This window comes from Durio zibethinus, chromosome 3, assembly GCF_047325235.1.
Source record: "Durio zibethinus cultivar Kanyao isolate XHJ-2024 chromosome 3, ASM4732523v1, whole genome shotgun sequence".
In the NCBI taxonomy this organism is placed as follows: domain Eukaryota; kingdom Viridiplantae; phylum Streptophyta; class Magnoliopsida; order Malvales; family Malvaceae; genus Durio; species Durio zibethinus.
In genome coordinates, this window is record NC_143164.1 from 26,555,001 (window position 1) to 26,568,232 (window position 13,232).

At 50.4% G+C, this 13,232-nt stretch overlaps 3 non-coding genes across 3 annotated transcripts; all 3 read right to left on the reverse strand.

Annotated features, from left to right (window-relative positions):
- Positions 1–6,606: 6,606 nt before the first annotated feature.
- Positions 6,607–9,968, reverse strand: LOC149519644 (25S ribosomal RNA). Its single transcript, XR_016341195.1, has one exon. It is a non-coding gene; the product is annotated as a 25S ribosomal RNA (ribosomal RNA).
- Positions 9,969–10,205: 237 nt separating this feature from the next.
- On the reverse strand, positions 10,206–10,361 carry LOC149519645 (5.8S ribosomal RNA). Its single transcript, XR_016341182.1, has one exon. It is a non-coding gene; the product is annotated as a 5.8S ribosomal RNA (ribosomal RNA).
- Positions 10,362–10,633: 272 nt separating this feature from the next.
- On the reverse strand, positions 10,634–12,420 carry LOC149519646 (18S ribosomal RNA). Its single transcript, XR_016341175.1, has one exon. It is a non-coding gene; the product is annotated as an 18S ribosomal RNA (ribosomal RNA).
- Between the last annotated feature and the right edge of the window lie 812 nt (positions 12,421–13,232).

Below are 13,232 nucleotides of genomic sequence, written 5' to 3' on the forward strand. Positions count from 1 at the left end.
GCAAGCAGTGCACCACTACCGTCATCTCTTTCTCTTGGACCATGTACTTGCATTCAGTCTCATTTAGCTTCCTACTTTCAAACGCGACTGGGCGTCCCTCCTGTATCAACACGCCCCCTATGGCAAAGTCTGATGCATCTGTATGCACCTCATACGGCTTGGCATGGTCTGGTAAGGCCAAGACTGGCTCCTCGGTCACAGCCCGCTTCAACCTGTCAAAGGCTTCCTGGCACCCTACACTCCACTCCCATGCTCTCCCTTTCTTGAGTAAGTCAGTTAATGGCGTGGCTATTGCTGAGTGACCTTTGATGAAGCGCCTGTAGTAGTTGACCAGCCCAAGGAATGATCTCAACTCAGTGACCTTGGTTGGCGGTTGCCACTCCAGGATGGCGTGTATCTTGCCTTCATCCATGCATATCCTGCCACCTCCCACTATGTGGCTAAGGAACGGGATCTCCTACTGGGCGAATGAGCACTTCTCCCTCTTGACAAACAGCCTGTGCACCCGTAACACCTCGAACACCTGTCTCAAGTGGTCTACATGCTCTGCCAAAGTCTGGCTGTAGATCACAATATCATCCAAATAAACAACAATAAACCGATCAAAGAATGACTGAAATACCTTGTTCATAAGGGTGTAGAATGTTGCTGGGGTGTTCGTGAGTTCAAAAGGCATCACCAAGAACTCATACGAACCATACCGAGTGACACATGCTGTCTTTGGCTCATCTCCCTCCGTGATCCTGAGTTGATAGTAGCCCAACCTCAAATCTAACTTGGTGAACCACCTTGCACTCTCAAGTTGATCAAACAAGTCCGTAATAAGTGGGATGGGTTACTTGTTCTTGATGGTCAGCTTGTTCAAAGCCCGGTAGTCTATGCACAGTCGTAACGACCCATCATGCTTGCACTGGAATAGAACCGGTGCACCATAGGGTGCCTTCGATGGCCTGATGAAGCCAGCATCAACTAACTCCTTGAGCTGCTTCCTCAACTCCTCCAACTCTGGTGGAGACATTCGGTAAGGGGCTCTAGCTGGTGGCTTGGCCTCGAACACCGGCTTGATCTTGTGGTCCACCTCTCTCTTAGGTGGTAGCTTACTAGGTAGCTTTACGGGCATCACATCACTAAAGGTCTTCAACACCTTTAGTTCCTCAAAGGGTGACTCAGTCTCCTTTTCCCTTGGCTCATCATATTTCAGGGCTGCCAAGAAGGTGTCTTCTTGTCTGCTTACCGCCTTGGCAAATTAGATGGCTGACACCACCCGCGACCCAACTCCAGACCCTCTCCTCAATGGCACTAGGCATTGGCACCATGCATCCAAGATGTAAACACAATCGGCAAAAGGCACAAAGAGGGTGTTAATCCGAACAAGGAAATCCAACCCAATCACAAACTCATAGTCATCAAGGGGTATTACCTTTATGGTCTCCTTGCCTTTCCAGTCTCCAAGCTGTAACTCCACTCCTCGTGCTACTCCAATGGCTAGAACCTCTTTGGAGTTCACTGTCTTAATGGTACCAGTCCCTTTTTGTACCTTTAGTCTGAGCTTTTGGGCTCTATCACCTGAAATAAAAAGATGTGAGGCACCTGTGTCCACCAGTGCGCTCACCTTCTGACCCGCAACCATTAGATCTATAAACATTAAGCCTTTTAGCTTGCGGTTCCCCTTACTCTAGGCAGCACTGAGCACCAACAACCCAAGCTTTGCTGTCCCTGACTCTGGCTCCTCATCAGATTCTTTGTCTACAGTAGCCAACTTACCCTTTTGCGGGCAATTACGTCCTATGTGGCTCCCTCCACATAGGTATGCTAGTGGCTCTGGATCCCCCTTTGCTTTCCATTTGCCTGCTGGTGGCTTCCTCTCACCATACTTGGTTGAACGGTCTCGGTTTCCATCCTTAGACTCTCGATCACGGTCTTTCCCCTTGGACTGTTTCTTTCGGTCCTTATCGTCCCTACCCTTACCCTTGGGCTTGGTAGACTCGAACTTGTTTAGAGGCTTGAACTCTATCAAGGCCTCAGCAGTAGTCATGGCTTTAGCCAAGCCATGAACTCCCCTCTTTTGTAGCTCATGCTTTACCCACGACTTCAGTCCATCCATGAAAGCAAATAAGGTGTCCTTCACACCTAGATCCGAAATCTGTAGCATCAGTTCAAAGAATTTCTGGACATACTCCCTTATGTCCCCTTGCTGGCTCAGCCTGCGCAATTTTGCCTGTGCCTCATCATCGGTATACTCTGGGTAAAATTATTCTCTGAACTCTTTTTGGAACTCTGCCCAGGTTCTAATTTTGGTGCTCTTATGCCTGACATCATCACACCTGCGCCTCCACCACAATAAGGCTACATCAGTGAGATACATAGCAGCAGTGCTTACCTTTATCACCTCGTCTTGCATGTCCATGGCCTGGAAGTACTGCTCCATACCCCAAAGGTAGTTGTCTACTTCCTTGGCCGCCCTAGTCCTTTTGAACTCCTTAGGCTTAGGGACCTCCAATATGGATTTGGACACTCCAGCAAACATGCCATTCCTAATGGCAGTCTTGCAAGCAACGAACTCACTGGTAAGCTCTTCCATCCACTGGCGCATGGCCTCCATGCCATCGCGCAAGGTTAGCACTTCAGCCTCTAAGGCCTTATTATTCTAGGTGATCATGTCCATGCCTTTGTTGAGAGCAGCTTCCAGCTCACTTTGGATCTCCTCCCCCATGGAGTCTAGCGATGCAATGTGAGTCTCTACTTCCTCAAGCTTCTCCCCCATGTCATCCATGGTCACCTCCACCTTGGCCAGCCTACCGTCCATGGTAGACCAGATATCTCTAGAACCGACTTTCTTGCCTCTTCCACGACCACGCTCCTGGGCCTCTGGTTGTTGGCTAGAAATGTCGCTTTGGGATGCCATCTCCTCAATCATGATCTAACCTACACAACACAAACACACAGAATCGAACTTGCTCTGAAACCAACTGTCATGGGCTCTGACCTTAGACTCAAAAACCGTGGGCCTTAGGCTTGGAATCTCCTCCTTTATGCCTAAGTCAGCCTAAAACACAAGCGTGCGGGCACTAGAATAATGGGAAGGGCTGATTATGCAAGTTAAAGAGAAACAGAATAAGAAGATAGAATTTTGGAAATGCTCTTGTGTTCACTGAAACATAAGTGTTTGATGGTGTACAAATGAGGGTGGAGCAGCCCTCTATTTATAGTTGAGGCTCCAGCTACACTTAATGGCAATATCCCTAGAATAAAGGCTAAAATCAAGGGATTATAAAGATTACAATCAATCAGGATGCTAACTCCTGATTTTCAGGGTCAACCAAATCTACCAGGATGCTCTTGCTGATCCTGCCTGCTTCCAGAAGCTTCACTTGCGTATCTAGCACCTTGGGCCCTTCTGGATGTAGTGCGGGTAGCTTGTATGCCAGGCCTTGGTCTCATGGGTTGGCCTGCAAGTTGGGCGGGCGTTCTGAACTCGTTTACTAGCCTTTGCGCGTAGATACCTGCCAGCACGCCTAGTCTACAGGCCTCAACCTCTGGCTCGCCTGCTAGTGCGCCTGATGTGCCGGGTGCGCCTACCTAGGGTGTGACACTAGACCCTACCTCTGACTGAGCCGTTTTTAGGGTGGGCGGGCTGTTAAATAGAAAAGATAACTCTTCCCGAGGCCTCGATCGACGTCTCCAAACTCCCTAACATTACCGTCAGCCATCGTGTCCTGGTTCAGGAATTTTAACCTGATTCCCTTTCGAAGCTCGCGTGGGACGCGCTGTCAAACGGGCTTCGCCCGTCTCTTAGGATCGACTAACCCATGTGCAAGTGCCGTTCACATGGAACCTTTCCCCTCTTCGGCCTTCAAAGTTCTCATTTGAATATCTGCTACTACCACCTAGATCTGCACCGATGGCCACTCCGCTCGGGCTCACACCTCGGGTTTTACGATGACCATCGTGCCCTCCTACTCATCGGGTCCAGGCCCTTGCCCCGACGGCTGGGTATAGGTCACGTGCTTAAGCGCCATCCATTTTCGGGGCTAATTGATTTGGCAGGTGAGTTGTTACACTCCTTAGCGGATTTCAACTTCCATGACCACCGTCCTGCTGTCTTAATTGACCAACACCCTTTGTGGGTTTTGGGTTAGTGTGCAGTTGGGCACCGTAACCCGACTTTCGATTCATCCCGTATCGCCATTTCTGCTTACCAAAAATGGCCCACTTGGAGCTCTCGATTCCGTGGCGTGGCTCAACGAAGCAGCCGCACCATCTTACCTATTTAAAGTTTGAGAATAGGTCAAGGGCGTTGTGCCCCCGATGCCTCTAATCATTGGCTTTACCCAATAGAACTCAACGGGGGCTCCAGCTATCCTGAAGGAAACTTCGGAGGGAGCCAGCTACTAGATGGTTCGATCGGTCTTTCGCCCCTATACCCAAGTTTAGGATCGATTTTGAGCCACGGGGCACATCCTGGGCTTGAGCATGTGCTGGTGCCGCATTTTTTTCGCTCGGGGCACCATCATCGGAGCATCGTCGGAGCATCGCTGAAGAGCCTAACCGGCGGCATTGGGGGTTCCGATGATTGGAGGGGCCGGGGGGTGTGCGCACATGATGTGTGATGGGTGCTGGTACTTGGCCCTTATATTGGCCCCCTATCCCTCATCAAACCTCGAGAACTCACACCCCCTTAGAGAGCATTTGAGATTTTATAGGTTTGCTGCCAGTAGCCATTAAAGTGTCTAAAATGGGGACACTTTTTTCAAACGGTCACAAAATCTTCTCCACTTCGAGTTTTTAGCTGAATTTTTTTGTGCATGTCAACAAAAATACAAGGATCACCTCTACCAAATTTGGGGACAAAACTCTTTCTAAAAAAATTTTAAAAAATCTCGAACCGTAAAAAGTTTCAAAAATTATGAAAAATAAAAAACGGGTCGTCTTGCCACGAAACTTCACATGAAGTCTTAGGGGACCATTGTATAAATTTACAAGCCATAAAAATGGCATTGGCACGTTAGAAATATGAAGATGTGGTTGAACCCACCTATCACCCGTTCGATCCCCGGCTTGCGCATCCTGCCTCTTTGGCCGGCTGAGCGCCCGCATGCTCATTTCATGGGTTGACTCAGGTATACGGAGTTCATCCCCAGTCTAAGCATACGGAGTTCATTCCTAGTCTAAGATCAGACCGGACTGAGGGTTGCGACAGTAAAATCGGTTGCACGTAGGAGGGACTGGGCCGATCCCCGGCTTGCGCATTTTACCTCTCCGACCAACTAAGCACCCGTACGCCCGTTTCGTGGGTTGGCTTAGGCATAGGGAGTTCATTCCATGTCTAAGCCCCAGTTGGACCGAGGGTTGTAGCAGCGGGACCGACAGCACGCAGAGGGGGATCGGGCCGATCCCTGGCTTGCGCAATATACCTCTTCGGCCGGCTCAGCGCCCGCACGCTCGTTTCATGGGTTGACTTAGGCATACGGAGTTGATTCCCAATCTAAGATCAGACCGGATCGAGGGTTGCGGTAGCAGGATCAACAGCACGTAGGGGGGATCGGGCCGATACCCGACTTGCGCATTCTACCTCTTTGACCGGTTGAGCGCCCGCACGCTTGTTTCTTGGGTTGCTTAGGCATACGGAATTCATTCCATGTCTAAGCATACGGAGTTCATTCCCAATCTAAGATCGGATCGGATCGAGGGTTGTAGCAGTAGGACCAACAGCAGGATCGACAGTACGCAAGGAGGGACCGGGCCGATCCCCAACTAGCGCATTCTGCCTCTCCGGTTGACTGAGCGCCCGCAAGCTCATTTCGTGGGTTGGCTTAGGCATATGGACTTCATTCCATGTTTAAGCCCCAGTCGGACCGAGGGTTGTGGCAGCAGGACCGGCAGCGAGATCGACAGCAAGTAGAGGGGGATCGGGTCGATCTTCGACTTGCACATTATGCCTCTCCGGTCGGCTTCTCTGGCCAACTCAGCACCCATACGCTCATTTTATGGGTTGACTTAGGCATACGGAGTTCATTTCAGTCTAAGCATATGGAGTTCATTCCCAGTCTAAGATCAGACCGACAGCGGGATCGGTAGCAGCACGCAAAGGGGGATCAGGCTGATCCTCGGCTTGTCCATCTTGGCTCTCTGATCGATCGAGCGCTCGCACGCTCGTTTCGTGGGTTGACTTAGGCATGTGGAGTTCATTCCTGGTCTAAGCCCCAACCGGACCGAGGGACCCGCAGTGGGATCGGCAGCACGCAGAGGGGGACCAGGTCGATCCTTGACTTACGCATTTTGGCTCTCTGGCCAGTTGGGTGCCCGCACGCTCGTTTCATGGGTTGACTTAGGCATACGTAGGTCATTCCTGGTCTTGACCAACCAAGGGCCAGAGGCTATCGATGGTGTTTGGGGCAACAACCAAGGGGGACCAATAGCGAGATCCTCAGTCAGCTCGTGCATCCTGCCCCAAGTGGTCGGTTTAATGCTCGCACGCTCGTTTCAGGGGCCGATCGGAGAGAGCGGAGTTCATTCCTGATCGGGATCGGAGGATGGGGGGCCTCGGGTCACGCCCAACCCCGGAGGGAGACGACATGAAAAAAAGGAAGGTCGGTGTGGGAAGGGATGAATCGAAGTGACAAAGGGCTGAATCTCAGTGGATCATGGCAGCAAGGCCACTCTGCCACTTACAATACCCCGTCACATATTTAAGTCGTCTGCAAAGGATTCTACCCACCGCTAGGTGGGAATTGAGCTCCAAGTAGGCCCACGTGACTCATCCGCTGGGGGGGCTACACCTACTACACTTGCCCTTAGGGGCCATGGGCCCATACTGCGAGTCGACAATCGGACGGTGGGCGCACGCGTCGCTTCTAGCCCAGATTCTGACTTAGAGGTGTTCAGTCATAATCCAACGCACGGTAGCTTCGTTCCACTGGCTTTTCAACCAAGCACGATGACCAATTGTGCGAATCAACGGTTCCTCTCGTACTAGGTTGAATTACTATCGTGATGCCGTCATCAGTAAGGTAAAACTAACCCGTCTCACGACGGTCTAAACCCAGCTCACGTTCCCTATTGGTGGGTGAACAATCCAACACTTGGTGAATTCTGCTTCACAATGATAGGAAGAGCCGACATCGAAGGATCAAAAAGCAACGTCGTTATGAATGCTTGGCTGCCACAAGCCAGTTATCCCTGTCGTAACTTTTCTGACACCTCTAGCTTTAAATCTCGAAGGTCTAAAGGATCGATAGGCCACGCTTTCATGGTTCATATTCGTACTAAAAATCAGAATCAAACGAGCTTTTACCCTTTTGTTCCACATGAGATTTCTGTTCTCGTTGAGTTTATCTTAGGACACCTGCATTATCTTTTAACAGATGTGCCACCCTAGCCAAACTCCCCACCTGACAATGTCTTCCGCTTGGATCGACCGATCGAGGCCAGCCTTGGGTCCAAAAGAAGGGGTCGTGCCCTACCTCCGATTCACGAAATAATTAAAATAACTTTAAAAGTAGTGGTATTTCAATTTCGCCTGGGGGTCCGACTTATCCTACACCTCCAAGTCTTTTCACAAAGTCGGATTAGAGTCAAGCTCAACAGGGTATTCTTTCCCCATTGATTCCACTAAGCCCGTTCCCTTGGCTATGGTTTCGCTGGATAGTAGACAGGGACAGTGGGAATCTCGTTAATCCATTCATACGCGTCACTAATTAGATGACGAGGTATTTGGCTACCTTAAGAGAGTCATAGTTACTCCCGTCGTTTACCCGTGCTTGGTTGAATTTCTTCACTTTGACATTTAGAGCACTGAGCTGAAATCACATTGTGTGAGCATCCGCAAGGACCATCGCAATGCTTTGTTTTAATTAAACAGTCAGATTTTGTACCAGTTCTAAGTCAACTGTTAATCACCTAAGGAAGGCCCCCGAGGGAGCCGTTCCCAGTCCGTCCCCTGGTCGGCACATGGTGACCTTCTTTCACCGCAGGAGCAGCTCGAACAGTGCACCAGCAGCCGATGGGTTCGAGACTGGGACCCCCATGCCTAGCCCTCATAGACAATCCTTTTCTTGAGGTTACGGATCCATTTTGCTGACTTCCCTTGCCTACATTGTTCCATCGACCAGACTCTGTTCACATTGGAGACCTGATGCAGTTATGAGTACGATAGGGTGCAGACGACACCCGATCTTTCAGATTTTCAAGGGCCACCGGGGGCACACCAGACACCACGCAACGTGTGGTGCTCTTCCGACCGTAGGACCCTACCTTCGACTGAGCCGTTTTCAGGGTGGGCGAGCTGTTAAACAGAAAAGATAACTTTTCTCGAGGCCCCTACCGACGTCTTCGGACTCCCTAACATTGCCGTCAGCTGTCACGTCCTGATTCAAGAATTTTAACCTGATTCCCTTTCGAAGCTCACGCGGGACGTGCTGTCAGACGGGCTTCCCCCATCTCTTTGGATCGACTAACCCATGTGCAAGTGCCGTTCACATGGAACCTTTCCCCTCTTCGGCCTTCAAAGTTCTCATTTGAATATTTGCTACTACCACCAAGATTTGCACTGACGATCGCTCTGCCAAGGCTCGTGCCCGAGTTTTACGACGATCATTATGCCCTTCTACTCATCGGGGCCTGGCCCTTGCCCCAACGGCTAGGTATAGGTCGTGCGCTTAAGCACCATCCATTTCCAGGGCTAGTTGATTCGGCAAGTGAGTTTTTACACACTCCTTAGCAAATTTCAACTTCCATGACCACCGTCTTGCTGTCTTAATCGACCAACACCCTTTATGGGTTATGGGTTAGTGTGCAGTTGGGCACCATAACCCGACTTTCGGTTCATCCCGTATCGCCAGTTTTGCTTACCAAAAATGGCCCACTTGGAGCTCTCGATTCCGTGGCATGGCTCAACGAAGCAGCAGCACCGTCCTACCTATTTAAAGTTTGAGAATAGGTCGAAGGCGTTGCGCCCCCGATGCCTCTAATCATTGGCTTTACCCGATAGAACTCGATGGGGGCTCCAGCTATCCTGAAGGAAACTTTGAAGGGAACCAGCTACTAGATGGTTCGATCAGTCTTTCGCCCCTATACCCAAGTCAGACGAATGATTTGCACGTTAGTATCACTACGGGCCTCCACCAGAGTTTCCTCTGGCTTCACCCCGCTTAGGCATAGTTCACTATCTTCCGGGTCCCGACGAGCATGCTCGCACTCAAACCCTTCTCAAAAGATCAAGGTCAATCGATGATGCACCCTCCCGCCAATCAAGTTCCTTGCACCTTACGGGTTTCTTGGCCCGTTGACTAGCACGCATGTCAGACTCCTTGGTCCATGTTTCAAGACGGGTCAGATGGGGAGCCTGTAGGCCAACGCTTGGATCATGCTGATGTCAGGGCACTTCAAGACAGCATGTGCTGCGTTCCATGATAGCAAGGATGACGTCTCCGTGGGCACATCCAAAGCTCGAGCTTGGGCTGTCGCCATAACTCATATTGGTCCATACCCGGAGCCGATCGGTGGATCGACTCTCGCCGTTCCACATTCGGTCGGGGCGTATCATTGACCCCCATCCGCTTCCCTCCCGACAATTTCAAGCACTCTTTGACTCTCTTTTCAAAGTCCTTTTCATCTTTGCCTCGCGGTACTTGTTCGCTATCGGTCTCTCGCTCGTATTCAGCCTTGGACGAAATTTACTGCATGATTGGGGCTGCATTCCCAAACAACCCAACTCACGGACAGTGCCTCGTGGTACGATAGGGTCTGGGCACAATGGGGCTCTCACCCTCTCCGACGCCCCTTTCTAGGGGACTTGGGCCCGGTCCACCACTGAGGACGCTTCTCTAGACTACAATTCAGACATCGAGGGCACCCGATTTTAAAGCTGGGCTCTTTCCGGTTCACTCATCGTTATCCTAGTAAGTTTCTTTTCCTCCACTTATTGATATGCTTAAACTCAGCGGGTGATCTCACCTGACCTGGGGTCGCGACGCGAGCATCGATCGAGCGATACGAGGGGTCTGAAGGGGTCCGAGTGGACAACGAGCATGCGTCATCAGGGACGAGGCACACTGGGAGCTCTACCATCGACGGTCACAGCGCTGTCATTGCTGGGGACTCACTTTTGGGCCAACCGTGACCCACGAGATCACGGGAGGCCATCTTTCGCCCACCTCCTTCCCCAGAGCCTGAGGGGCGGGGGGTTGGAGGGGGGCGACGGTGTATGACACCCAGGCAGGCATGCCCTCGACCTAATGGCTTGGGGTGCAACTTGCTTTCAAAGACTCAATGGTTCACAAGATTCTGCAATTCACACCAAGTATCGTATTTCGCTACGTTTTTCATCGATGCGAGAGTCGAGATATCCGTTATCAAGAATCGTTTCATTTTTTCACGATAAAAAAAGTCACAGACGGGATGGCAACGGTGCGCGTGGTCTGTTTTCATTTTGGTTCCTTCGCACGATTCGTGTCAGGGGTTCATTGTTCAGCGACGGGCGAGACGACGCCGATCGTTCCACCCGCCCCGTAGGGGGGACGGAGTGACCGTCTTGCCCTCCCGGAGTCGGAGGGGGCACGGGGCGCGGGGGCACCCTCACCCCCTCGGTGTTTCATTAACGCGTCTGCGGGTCATCCGTCGAGTGGGGTTTCGACAATGATCCTTCCGTAGGTTCACCTATGGAAACCTTGTTACGACTTCTCCTTCCTCTAAATGATAAGTTTCAGTTGACTTCTCACGACATCGTGGGTGGCAGACCGTCCACGTCGCCGTAATTCGAACACTTCACTAAACCATTCAATCGGTAGGAGTGACGAGTGGTGTGTACAAAGGGCAGGGACGTAGTCAATGTGAGCTAATGACTCGCGCTTACTAGGAATTCCTCGTTGAAGACCAACAATTGCAATGATCTATCCTCATCACGATGAAATTTCAAAGATTACCCGGGCCTATCGGCCAAGGCTATAGACTCATTGAATACATCAGTGTAGCGTGCGTGCGACCCAGAACATCTAAGGACATCATAGACCTGTTATTGCCTCAAACATCCTTGGCCTAAGTGGCCATAGTCCCTCTAAGAAGCTAGCCACGAAAGATCACCTTCGCGTAGCTAGTTAGCAAGATGAGGTCTCGTTCATTAATGGAATTAACCAGACAAATCGCTCCACCAACTAAGAACGGCCATGCACCACCACCCATAGAATCAAGAAAGAGCTCTCAGTCTATCAATCCTTACTATGTCTGGACCTGATAAGTTTCCCCATGTTGAGTCAAATTAAGCCGCAGGCTCCACTCCTGGTGGTGCCCTTCCGTCAATTCCTTTAAGTTTCAGCCTTGCGACCATACTCCCTCCGAAACCCAAAGACTTTGATTTCTCATAAGGTGCTGACGGAGTCCTAAAAGTAACATCTATTGATCCCTGGTCGGCATCATTTATGGTTGAGACTAGGACGGTATCCGATCATCTTCGAGCCCTTAACTTTCCTTCTTGATTAATGAAAACATCCTTGGCAAATGCTTTCGTAGTTGTTCGTCTTTCATAAATCCAAGAATTTCACCTCTGACTATGAAATACGAATGCCCCTGACTGTCATTGTTAATCATTACTCTGATCCTGAAGGCCAACACAATAGGACCGAAATCCTAAGATGTTTATCCCATGCTAATGTATACAAGCGTAGGCCTACTTTGAGCACTCTAATTTCTTCAAAGTAACAGCACTGGAGGAATGACCCAGGCAATTAAGTCCAGGAGGGCATCACCAGTAGTAGGGATGAGTAGATCGATGCTCACCATGAGACAGACCGGACGACCCAACCCTAGTTCCAACTACGAGCTTTTTAACTACAACAACTTAAATATACGCTATTGGAGCTGGAATTACCATGACTGCTGGCACTAGACTTGCCCTCTAATGGATCCTCGTTAAGGGATTTAGATTGTACTCATTCCAATTACCAGACTCATACAGCCCGGTATTGTTATTTATTGTCATTACCTCCCCGTGTTAGGATTGGGTAATTTACGCGCCTGCTGCCTTCCTTAGATGTGGTAGCCGTTTCTCAGGCTTCCTCTCTGAAATCGAACCCTAATTCTTCGTCACCCGTTACCACCATAGTAGGCCACTATCCTACCATCGAAAGTTGATAGGGTAGAATTTTGAATGATTTGATCCATCAAGTTATCATGAATCATCACAGCAATGGGCATAGCCCGCGTCGACCTTTTATCTAATAAATGCATCCCTTCCAGAAGTCAGGGTTTGTTGCACGTATTAGCTCTAGAATTACTACGATTATCTGAGTAGTAGATACCATTAAACAAACTATAACTGATTTAATGAGCCATTCGTAGTTTTACAGTTTGAATTAGTTCATACTTACACATGCATGGCTTAATCTTTGAGACAAGCATATGACTACTGGCAGGATCAACCAGGTAGCATTCATTCGGGATGTTGGCACCGCGTTGGCCTCGATGCACCGACCAAGCGATGGAGAGAGCCCAACACGGAGTACAAACATCATCCGTGTCGAGCACATGAAATGCGTAGCATCGGACGAATGGCGGCCGAGAGCCCGCGCCCGCTAAACATTCTGCATTCGAGAGCACGATCGAATGCCGGTGCACCAATGCGGCCACGAAGGATTAGGTGGTGCGCTTGGGACACTGGCCACGATTGACATTTGACCCGTGGCCTTTCGGGACATGAGACTGATGAAGGATGGCAAGACATCCGATTTCCATCGATTCAAGTATGAAACACAGGATCCCGATCGCGCCCCCTGAGTATGATGATTGCATGGGGGGAGATTGAAGAGGATGACGGGTTGACAGTTTGATGCATTGAGCATGGAGCCGACCAACACGCACAACCATAGCACCACTCATATGCCCATTGTGTACAAGTCGCAGCATCCACGCACGCCGATCCATAACCCACCCGATCGATTACCCGACAAGCGAGCAAAGGAAATGATGTATGAGGCCACGCCACAACCGCTTGGCACGAGAAAAACATGAGCAAGGGCCATGAGACTACCCCTACCATCTGACAGGCAACAACAAAGCGACACCACCAATGCTTGGCCCGATCGGGACCGCATGCGCGAGCTCCGTTGACACCACCCCAGGGGGACATTATCCGATTCAGGGACTTGTTCTTGGGGTCTCCGAAAGCGTTGGCTACGTGTATGGCCTCGTCGAGGCCTAGGCATTTTTGTGGTCGACAAGAAGGGACCGCGAGGGTGTCA